Here is an 11,343-nt window from a genome sequence, read left to right on the forward strand (position 1 = left end):
ATCAATCATTAAGAAAATTTTGAAGCCATCAATATCAGTTCTCTAAACAGTAAATACAGTTGGCCCTCAAACAATGTCTGTAACTTGACTCCCCAAAAATGTAACTAATGGCCTACTGATGAGAAGCCTTAACAATAATATCAACTGTTGAATAACAAATATTTTGTTCATCAAAGTATTACATACTGTATTCTTACAATGAAGTAAGCTAGAGAAAAGAAAATATTAAGAAAATCATAATGATGAGAAAATCCATTTACACTACTATACCATATCAAAAAAAAAAAAAAATACACCTACAAATGGACCCACAGACTTCAAACTCATAACGGTGAGGGGTCAGCTGCATATCTGATTTAAGCATTTTGTTTTACTGACCAAGAAACTGTGTCCCAAAGAGATTAAGGAGATAAATTGACTTCTCTAAAGTCCCAGCCTCATTAGCAACATTTCTATAGATTGTAAGTCTTCTATCCCAATCCAGTACTCTACTACCACATTTTTCATTTTGATCACTGCTGTCCACTAATACCTCAAGTGAAATGAACTGATTTTTTTTTTAGTGTTAGACTTGAGAAGCAGAATACAACATTGAGACTGCAGCTTGATTTCCTGCTAAATTATATTACATCAAAACTGAAAAACAAAATTAATGGAGTCAATGAAAATACCACAGACAACATCAACAAGGTAAAAATTAGAAGACTTTTTTTTTTTAAGATTTTATTTATTTATTCATGAGTGAGACACAGAGAGAGAGAGGCAGAGACACAGGCAGAGGGGGAAGCGGGGTCCATACAGGGAGCCCGATGCGGGACTTATCTCGGGACTCCAGGATCGCGCCCTGGGCTGAAGGCAGGCGCTAAACCACTGAGCCACCCAGGGATCCCCTAGAAGACGTTTTAAACAACTAAACAAAGAATTATTATACAGAATGTACAATAATCCCTTATGAATCAACAAACCTGAAATAAAAAAGAAAACTGGACAAAGGGTATAAATAGACAACTCATGAACAAAAAAGCTCAATGGGTAATAAATACCAGAAGACATGCTACCTCACGGAAATCTTTTTTAAAGATTCACGAGAATCAAAAAAAAAAAAAAAAAAAAAAGATTCACGAGAATCTTTAAGAAACAGAGCTATTGGGCAGTCCCGGTGGCTCAGCAGTTTGGCGCCGCCTTCAGTCCGGGGCACGATCCTGGAGACCTGGGATCGAGTCCCATGTCCGGCTCCCTGCATGGAGCCTGCTCCTCCCTCTGTCTGAGTCTCTGCCTCTCTCTCTGTGTCTCTCATGAATGAATGAATACATACATACATACATCTTTAAAAAAAATAAAAAATAAGAAACAGAGCTATTGGGCAGCCCCGGTGGCCTAGCGATTTAGCACCTGCCTTCAGCCCAGGGTGTGATCCTGGGGACCCGGGATCGAGTCCCACATTGGGCTCCCTGCTTGGAGCCTGCTTCTCCCTCTGCCTGTGTTTCTGCCTTTCTCAATCTCTCTCTCTGTGTCTCTAATAAATAAATAAAATCTTTAAAAAAAAAAAAGCTATTAACTTTACAATCATTAGATAGCAAAAATTAAAAAGTCCAAAAATATTCAGTGCTAGCAAGAACATATGGAAGACCCTTAAGCATTGCTGCTAAAAGTATATAGTGGTATGATCACTTTAGAAAGCAATCCTGTCATCTCTAATTAATTTCTGTGTGTGTGGGTAGATATATGCACATGTGTTTGTGTGTATCCTACCACCAAACATGGTGTATACCATGACCCAGCAGTCCACCCTAGGTGCTATAACCAAAGAAACTCCTACGTGGGTTTATAGGAAGGAGACCAGAGTAAGAGCATTCAGTTTGGGAGTTGTTCATAATAAGACAGTAAGAGACAACAGATGCTCATCTTTAGGGGACTAGATACATCAACCCTATCTTGTAGAATTGGTTTCCTCAAACTGAAAAAACTCTTGCTTCTAAGTATCTGAATGTCTTGCTCTTCAACTTCAATTCAGTCTTTGCTTGAATTGTCAATTCATAAGTAGGTGGTCCCTAGATCCTTACATCATCCAAACTACAGTACCTAACCCTTCAACCTAGAATGTATCTGGTCTGGTTATCTTTCTTAATTTTTCTTTTTTTTAATTTTTTTAATTTTTATTTATTTATGATAGTCACAGAGAGAGAGAGAGGCAGAGACACAGGCAGAGGGAGAAGCAGGCTCCATGCACCGGGAGCCCGAGGTGGGATTCGATCCCAGGTCTCCAGGATCGAGCCCTAGGCCAAAGGCAGGCGCTAAACCGCTGCGCCACCCAGGGATCCCTTTCTTAATTTTTCTGCATAACATTTTTAAGTATTTGACATCTTAACCTCTATGTTTATTGTCCTGACACCCCCAACTAGAACTTAAGGTCCAGAGACCAGGAACTTCAATTTGTTCAAAGGCATATTACCAGATTCTAAAATTGTGCCTGGCACACAGGAAAGTGATGACTGAAATAGTTGTTAAATAAATGAATTCTATCACTAAATCCCAATCTCTGCTTATAGTTGTGTAAAGTCACAAAAATGAACCCATCTCTGACTTTTCAAGCCCACTCAACCTAAGCTCCAGAGTACATAACAATCCACCAATTTTCAACTCTCTGGTAATTCAATTTGCATTCACAGTACTAAACAAGGAAGCAGCTTCTACTGGCCAGCCACTACTCTAAGAGATAAAAATAAATAAGAGTCTTTGAGGTCCAGTTTGAAAATGGTGGTGCTGGCTAAGTCCTGGGTTTCAGGACTGCCAGGTCGATCCAGGGCCCCTGGGACCCAGCTGGGACAGTCCTTGTCAAGTGGCATCCAGGGCAAGGAGGGCTCTGCTCACATGTGGAAGGCCCTTACGTACTTTGTAGTGCTCCCAAATGTGAGAGTAAGCACCTTCCCGAAGTTGCATCACAAGAGCACAAGAGATCGTAGATGTTGTCTACCTCCAAATCAGCATCAGGTTCAAGTCCTTTTTCTAGGGAGATGGTAATCATACTCTATCCCATAACTCTAATGTGAATCAGCTTGACTAACTGGCTATGAAGATGAAAAAAAGAGAACCCAGATCACTATCTCGTGGGGGCCACAGCAGGGTCTGGACCATGACTCTGCACAGGGACCAAAAAAGTAAACAGAACCTTAAGCTTACCCTTCTTTCTCTTATCAAATGATGACCAGTATACAGATATTCTATCCCTTTGGTTATGGCAGGAGATAGCTTAATACATAAATTAGACCAAAGAAAATAAAAGAATCTTGGCTTTCAACTCTAAAGAAGAAAAAAGACAGCAAAGCTATTTTGGAAGAACATAAGGAGAAGACGTAACTCAGTGTAAGCAGGCTGGGGAAAGCCTGGGTGGGTGGGGCAGCAAAGGTGGACAAGATAGTGTTTATGCTGAGTAGGAGTTATCTAAATAAGTCTGTTATGTCAAACAGGTGTTGGGTACATTCTAGGCAGAAGATGCACAACATATTAATGTCTCAACTTTAAAAAAACATTCTAACAATTCTAAAGAACTGCAAATAGTTCACATGACAGAATAATTTGAAGTAGGAAATAGCAGAAGAAAGCAAAAAGCTGGGCAGCCCAGGTGGCTCAGCGGTTTAGCGGTGCCTTCAACCCAGGGCATGATCCTGGAGACCCAGGATCGAGTCCCACATCGGGCTCCCTGCATGGAGCCTGCTTCTCCCTCTGCCTGTGTCTCTGCGCCCCTCTCTGTGTCTCTCATTAATAAATAAATAAAATATTTTAAAAAATAAAAAAAAGAAAGCAAAAAGCAAGCAAGATCCAAATCACGAAGGCCCGTATTTACTAAATTTGGTAGTTTGGATTTTAATCTGAAAGCCTGCAAAGAAACACTGCAGAAAAACAATACAATCTGCCTACAAAAAAGGAAAGGGTAGAGAGGGATTCATACCCATTCTTAAGAGAAAGGAAATTATTTAGAATGTTTATACAAAGTCCAGATAATGATAATCTGAACCAAGGTGGTCGTTGCAGGGAAAAATGGATGAAAGATGTAGAACAAGATTTTGTAAATTATTAGAATTTTTCAGGGCAGAAAGGGGGGGAGTAGCACATAAGGGGAAATAAGAGGGGAAAATTAAGATTTGGGGCATCTGGGATCCCTGGGTGGCGCAGCAGTTTGGCGCCTGCCTTTGGCCCAGAGCGCGATCCTGGAGACCTGGGATCGAATCCCACGTCGGGCTCCCAGTGCATGGAGCCTGCTTCTCCCTCTGCCTGTGTCTCTGCTGCCTCTCTCTCTCTCTCTCTCTCTCTCTCTCTCTCTCTCTCTCTCTCTCTCTCTCTGTGACTATCATAAATAAATAAAAAAATAAAGATTTGGGGCATCTACGACTGAATGGCAGATAAGGATGACAGGAGGAAGAGAAGCAACTTCAGAAAGAGCTAAGTAAGTAATTTTTGAGCTGAACTTAAGGTATCTTAAGACAACCACAATTTGTCAGAGTTGAAGAGTAATCTGTGCTAAAGAGACAGAGATTTGCTAGTGATCAAAATAAAGACAGCAGTTGCAGACATCAGAGATAAGACCATTCAAGAGCAGACGGAGGCAGAAGAGAGCAGAGGACAGTGCCTCAGTGTGAAAGAAGTATCTGAAGGGGTCAAAGAGAGAAAAATAAACCAAGGAAAGATTGGCCACGATCGGCCATGAGGGAAATAAGGAAACCACAAAGTCTCAGAAGCATAAGAGAATTTCAAAGACAACAACTACTCAAATTGTCAACTGATGAAAAAGATTCTACTAGATTTCCCAACAAAGATCAATGGTGACCACCACCCATCAAATTCAGTGACTGTAGCGGACTGCTAGACTTCAATATACTAGGAGGCTTAAAAGAGTAATAAGGTGGCTGAGAAAATGAATACAGGTAACTCTTTCAGACACTCAAAGGAATTAACTACAGATGAAACTGAAGAGCAATCTAGAGTGAACAGAGTGTATTTAAGGTAAGTGTGTTTAAATCCTAGTAAGTTAGTGCCAGTTGAGAGTAAAAAAGGAATGACCAAGTGTTATGGACTGAAATGTATTCCCCAAAAATTCACACATCGGAGCCTAAACGGCCCCCCAGTACTGGAGATAAGATTTTTCAAGAAGTGATTAAGTCAAAATAAGGTCATCAGAGTGGGGCCTAATCCAATACCAGTGGTGTTTTTGTTTTTAAAGATTTTATTTATTCATGAGAGAGACACAGGCAGAGGGAGAAGCAGGCCCCATGCAGGGAGCCCAACGTGGGACTGGATCCCAGGACTCCACGATCACGCCCTGGGCCAAAGGGAGGCACTCAACCGCTGAGCCACGCAGGGATCCCCCAGTGGTGTTCTAATAAGAAAAAGAGACACCAAAGATTCTAGTGCACAAAGGGGGCGGTCATCTGTAAGTCAAAGAGAAAAGCCTCAGAGGAAATCATACATGTTGGAACCCTGATCTTGGATTTCCAGCTTCCAGAACTGGGAGAAAGTAATTTTGCATCACTCAAGCCACCCAGTCTGTGGTATTCTGCTACAGCAACCCTAGAAAACTAGTACATCAAGGAAACCATATCCCTGAGGAGAAAAAACTCAGAGCGCAATGAGAGATGAATGGATAGAAGTAAACATGTTTACTGGTGAAAGAGGACAAAAACCAACGTTCCCACCAATGTATTTCATTTCCTCTGTGAAGAAGAAATGACATCAACCTGGAAAGAGTAAAGAGGTAAGGTGGTGGGTCCGTAGCCACCATGGCAAATAGCAGTTATGAGCAAAACACAGAATTACTGGGCTGCTTGTCCATTACTCAATAGATGTCTGTTGTGGCATGAATACCTAGCTCGCATTCATCAATACTTTAGTCCCATTTTAATACAAGAGTAACTAACAAAAGAAAAGCACTGAGGGAGCCTGGGTGGCTCAGCAGTTTAGCGCCGCCTTCAGCCTTGGGCGTGATCCTGGAGTCCCGGGCTCCTTGCATGGAGCCTGCTTCTCCCTCTGCCTGTGACTGCCTCTCCCTCTCTCTCTCTGTCTCTCATTAATAAATAAAATCTTAAAAAAAAAAAAAGAAAAGAAAAGAAAAGCATTGGATTAGGTCAGAACCTGGGTTGTGAATCTAGTTAGGTGGCCTTACACAAGTAAGTCACTTACCATTCCTGGGTCTCAGTTTCTTCTACCAGATGAATCAGACTCAATAATCAGCAAAAGACCGCCTCAGATCAAAATAAATGCTATAATTTTTATGGTTTATGAATGACCTGTCTTCCAACTTTTCCCACCCAAAGTGGCGTGTATCAAGCTTTAATATAAATTCATATCATCTGGAAAGCTCGTTCAAATGCAGCTTCTGATTCATTGGGTTTGGGGTTAAGCCTGAGCTTGTGTATTCTGAACAAATGCTGAGGTGATGCCATATACCACATTTTGAGTAGCAAGGCTGCAGAACACAGATCCAGCACAAGCTCTACAAAGCTTATAATTGTGGGCTTATGTGTAATCAAGGGGATATTTAGAAAACTAAACAAAGACGCTCCAGACTTACACCTGCACTAAGTACGTCTTGGCATTGCCTGAAACACTCTCAAATTAACTTGATGATAGTCCTCATTTGGTGCAGATAGGAAAAGACAGAAATGAGTAATACTGGAATCAATAACTCCGTATTAGGAAAATCAAGATTAAATACCAATGCACAGAAATAGATGAAGCAGGTTAAACGGTGCAAACTTCCAGTTATAAAAATAAATAAGTCACAGGGATTAAAAAGTACAACACAGGAAATACGGCCAAAAATACTGTAACGACACTGTAAGGCAACAGACAGCAGTGACACTTATCATGGACACTTATCATGGTGAGCACAGCGTAACGTGCAGAACTGTCAAATCACTGTGTTGTACACCTGAAACTAACACAACACTGTACATCAACTATACGTCAACAAGAACAAGAAATCTAAATACAACCACATACCTACATGCACATCCATACACCACAAGGGTCAAAATCCATCTAATCATATTATCTTTCTCAAAACACAAAGATTTTCATATCTATAAAAAACATATTTAGCTCTGGAAAAGGCTTCAGTGCATTTTAACTGCCGCATGCCTACAAGGGTTCTTTGGCATTTCGGTTTGATCCTGAAATGCAGACCCTTTCTCAATGTCACAAAATGTAAAGACTTTTTAGACTACCGCATAATCGTCACCTATTTGCTCAGAACCTCCAATCCTATTACCGTGACTGAATCCACTTGTGATGGGAATATTCTTCTGCTCTAATAAGTGTAACTAGGACAGAGAGGGCCCAGCTGACCTAGGGCTATGATAGACGGCCACAAACTATTGCTATAATTAAACTGTTTATGCTCTTTCCTATACTAGGTTACGGGAGGGGAAAAAAAAATTCCACGATCCTGTCACAATCAACAGGGATTTTCATCCTAATTTCAAAGAGATCTTCAGCGACGTAAAGATGTAAGAGAAGGTGTCATGCAATGGAAGCCTTCTGGTCACTCTGCCCTTAACCTGAAGCCTCTATACTGAAGAGAGAAATTTAAAATAACGTTAAAACAGAGTGAACGTCTTATCCAAGGAGGAAAAAAAAAAAAAAAAAGGATGATGGCTGTGAACTGCTCTTTCTTACCCTCTTCTTTAGAATAAACCATTCTCGAAGGCATTACACAGGACGACGACCGAGCTCGCTTATTTCGGGGCGGGGAGGAGGAGGTCATGCCAATTGCGATCCTGGCACCACCAGGCAATTCACCATCTCTGCCTAATTTAGTCACGTCCCTCCCCAAATAATACTTTCCTCGTTCCCCACCGTGCAACAAAAGAATAAGAGAGAATGGCAAACGCTCTGGGCCTCCAAATAGTTTTGCTGAATCACAAATTCCCCCAGCATGAAGCTGCACAGGTCGCCGGGCTCGAGCGCTGGCGGCCATACCTCAGCAAGCGGCCCCCCTCGGAGAACGTGGGACTCCCCCTTCACCTGCTCGGTGAAGGCGAGGAAGACTCCGAGGTTTGATGAGAACTCTCCCACGGCCGCTAAGAGCACCAATGGAGTGTGTGCGGGAACAGCATACGCTGGTTTTACACCAAAACTGACCTCGTTCCCGCACAACGGGCACCACCTCTCCCCCAAGGGCAAATGCAGCAGGCTGGCCCGCAGCCGCCGCCACAATGGGCGCTCGAGGGCTTCTCCTCCTGGCCCCCAGTGCCTGTCTCCCTGCACCCCTTTCCTCCTCGGCCCAGCCCACGCCGCCCCGCCGGGTGACTCGGCCGGCCCCGGCCCCGCTGGCTCCCGGGGTGACGCAGGCCGCCCCGCCGCCTGACTGCTGGTGCTCGGCTCCGGGGGCCCCCACGTTCCCCCCTCGCCTCTCCGGCCTCCCGCTGCCCACCCCACACCTCCCTTCCACTCGCGCGCGCCGGGCCTCTCAGGTTCTCACCGTTGGGTTCGGTCCGGAACAGGCCGGCTCTCCCGCTCCCACTCCCCAACACGAAGTGAAATCGGTCGGTCCCGCGCCCCACGCTTCCAATCTCCACGCCGCCGCCTACTGATGCCGAAAGCGGCTTCTAGGAACGCGCCATGTTCGGCGTCGCGGCTCCAAACGACGCGGGCGCGCGAATACGACGTCACAGACCCCGCGGCGGGCGTGCAGCCGGCAGAGAGAGGCGGCGATAGGACGACGGCACGATGAGAGGAGGGGCTTCCTCTTCGAAACTGAAGGCGCCTGGGGGCGAAATCAGCGGTCTGCGCCTGCGCAGTAGCGAGCGGGGCGGACGGAGGCCGCAGGGGCTGTAACCATGGGAACGGTGCCTCGGAGGCGCCCGACGCCCAGGGCGGCCGGGTCTCCCGGGTCGATTCCTGGAGTCGGAACGATGCTCCCGCCCCGCCTCCGGAGAGCTGTCCTAACCCGGGCGGCTTTACCGGTCCGTCTCTGCTGGGTTGCGAGGATAATCTTGCTCTCCCATTGGTCAACCCTCTCGCGAAAATGGATTTATTTTTGCTTTCCCCCCCCCCCCTTAGATTTGCTGGGCGCTCTGCTCCAGAACCATGCATGGCGAGATCGGAAAAACTAAGAAGGGAAAAACCTGCGTCTGCCTGCCTCTGCCACTGGCCAGCTTAGTGACCTAAGTTTTCTTTAGAAAGACGAGTTGTAAAAGCGTGGTTGAGGGCCCATTGAGATTAATAAAAATATATATATATATATATATATTTGTCATTTATTGAACTTTTAGAATGTGCCAGATACAATGCCAAGATCTTTATAGGAGTCGTGTAGTTCAAGCCTCAAAACAATGAGGTGCTTTTTTATTGTGCCCATTTTATAGATGAAGAAACTGAAGCACAGAGAACTCAATCTGCCCAAGGTCACGCAGCAAGTAAGGAGCATTGTTGGATTTGAACCAATCATAAAACCTACATTACAAGGGTATTTGTCACGCGAGGGCTGTTTAAAAGTAAAAATAGATGGGATCCCTGGGTGGCGCAGCGGTTTGGCGCCTGTCTTTGGCCCGGGGAGCGATCCTGGAGACCCGGGATCGAGTCCCACATCGGGCTCCCGGTGCATGGAGCCTGCTTCTCCCTCTGCCTGTGTCTCTGCCTCTCTCTCTCTCTCTGTGACTATCATAAGTAAATAAAAAAAAAAATTAAAAAAAAGTAAAAATATAAAAAGTTACCTAAATAATCACCAAGAAAGGAATGTCTAATCATGATATATGCATATATAATAAATTAGAAGTTGGCCACTAGGAATTACGTTGGCATATATTTATTGGCATGCTAACGCATTCACAATGCGTTGGAGTTTTTGTTACAAAGCAATATGTTCAGTACGGTCCCATTTTTGGAAATAAACATGTCAAAATGTTAACAAGGTCTGTCACTAGTTTAATGGTATTGTGGGCATGCTTCATTTATTTATTTATTTACTTAGCCTAATTGTATCTTCTAATTTTACTGAAAGGTGATACTTGTCAGCTTTTATATGGTCATAGAATCACGTGGGATCCTGTTAAAGCACATAGAGTCAAATAGGAATATGCAATAAAAAGTATATATACATATGAATGTGTCTGTGTAACACGTGAGCCACTTGGCCACTGGGGCCAAGACAGAAGATTTTCTTTTTTTTTTTTTAAAGACTTTATTTATTTACTCATGAGAAACAGAGAGACAGAGAGAGAGGCAGAGACACAGGCAAAGGGAGAAGCAGGCTTCATGCAGGGAGCCCATGGTGGGACTCGATCCCAGGACCCCAGGATCATACCCTGGGGTAAAGGCAGGTGCTAAACCTCTGAGGCACCCAGGGATCCCCCACAAGGATGTTTTATAAGAGAGAGGAGTGTCAGAGAGAGGTGTGACCATGGAAGTAGAGATTGGGTCCATATGAAGCCAGGAGTAAAGGAATGCCAGCAGCTGGAAGGGAAGCTGGAAGTCACATTCTCTCCCAGATTCTGGAAGAAATGCATTCCTGCAGGGGATTTTAGACTTAAGACCTTCAGAATTCTAAGATAATAAATTCATGTTGTTTTTAAACTAGTTTGTGGTAATTTTTTCCAGCAGGAAAAGAAAACTAACACATGTTCCAAAGCCATAGGCTACATTTCATTTAATACTGCAACTTGTATAATCCTGGGTCTGGAGCAACTCTATTACAATACAGCTCTCCTTAGATGCTGGTGGATCATCAGATGCTTACCAGGTTAGGAAAATAAGTCTTTGAGAAACTAACTGATCTGCCCTTGGCAATATAATTTGTAGCAGATTCAGTTTTATGATTTTTTTAAAAAACTTGAAACAATAACAATGTCTTTCAATAAGGATCTATTTAATAAATTATGGTAATATATATTTAGCTAGGTAGAAAGAGGAGAAGAGTCTAATATATCCAAAAAGTCTTAGAAAATATCAATATGGGGACGCCTGGGTGGCTCAGTTGTTGAGCATCCGCCTTGGGCTCAGGTCACAATCCCAGGGCCTGGGATCGAGTCCCACATCAGACTCCCCGCAGGTAGCCTGCATCTCCCTCTGCCTTATGTCTCTGCCTCTCTGTGTGTGTGTTTCATGAATAAATAAAATCTTTAAAAAATATATCAACATGTTAATAGAAGTTAATTCTGAGTGGTAGGTTTCATATTCTAAAATCTTTTGTATTATCTACACTTTTTTGCAGTGTTTAAGAATTACTGTAATAATCAAAGGAAAATAAAACAATTTCTAGTTTGGAAGAAGGAACATAAGAATATCCTCTATCTATGGCTTTTTTATGATGAAATGAGCTTTTTATTTTTTATTTTTTTCATTTCCTGC

The 11,343-nt window shown here is 43.4% G+C and overlaps 1 protein-coding gene across 2 annotated transcripts in view; it reads right to left on the bottom strand.

Annotated features, from left to right (window-relative positions):
• Positions 1 to 8,624, bottom strand: part of IPO11 (importin 11) — a 198,179-nt gene extending 189,555 nt beyond the window's left edge. For both annotated transcript variants that reach the window (XM_055332731.1, XM_055332732.1), the window contains exon 1: positions 8,477 to 8,624. The gene's annotated coding sequence lies outside the window, so the exon portion shown is untranslated. The remainder of the gene's footprint in view (positions 1 to 8,476) is intronic.
• Between the last annotated feature and the right edge of the window lie 2,719 nt (positions 8,625 to 11,343).

The sequence above is a fragment of the Nyctereutes procyonoides genome, unplaced genomic scaffold (assembly GCF_905146905.1).
Source record: "Nyctereutes procyonoides isolate TBG_1078 unplaced genomic scaffold, NYPRO_anot_genome, whole genome shotgun sequence".
NCBI classification, from domain to species: Eukaryota; Metazoa; Chordata; class Mammalia; order Carnivora; family Canidae; genus Nyctereutes; species Nyctereutes procyonoides.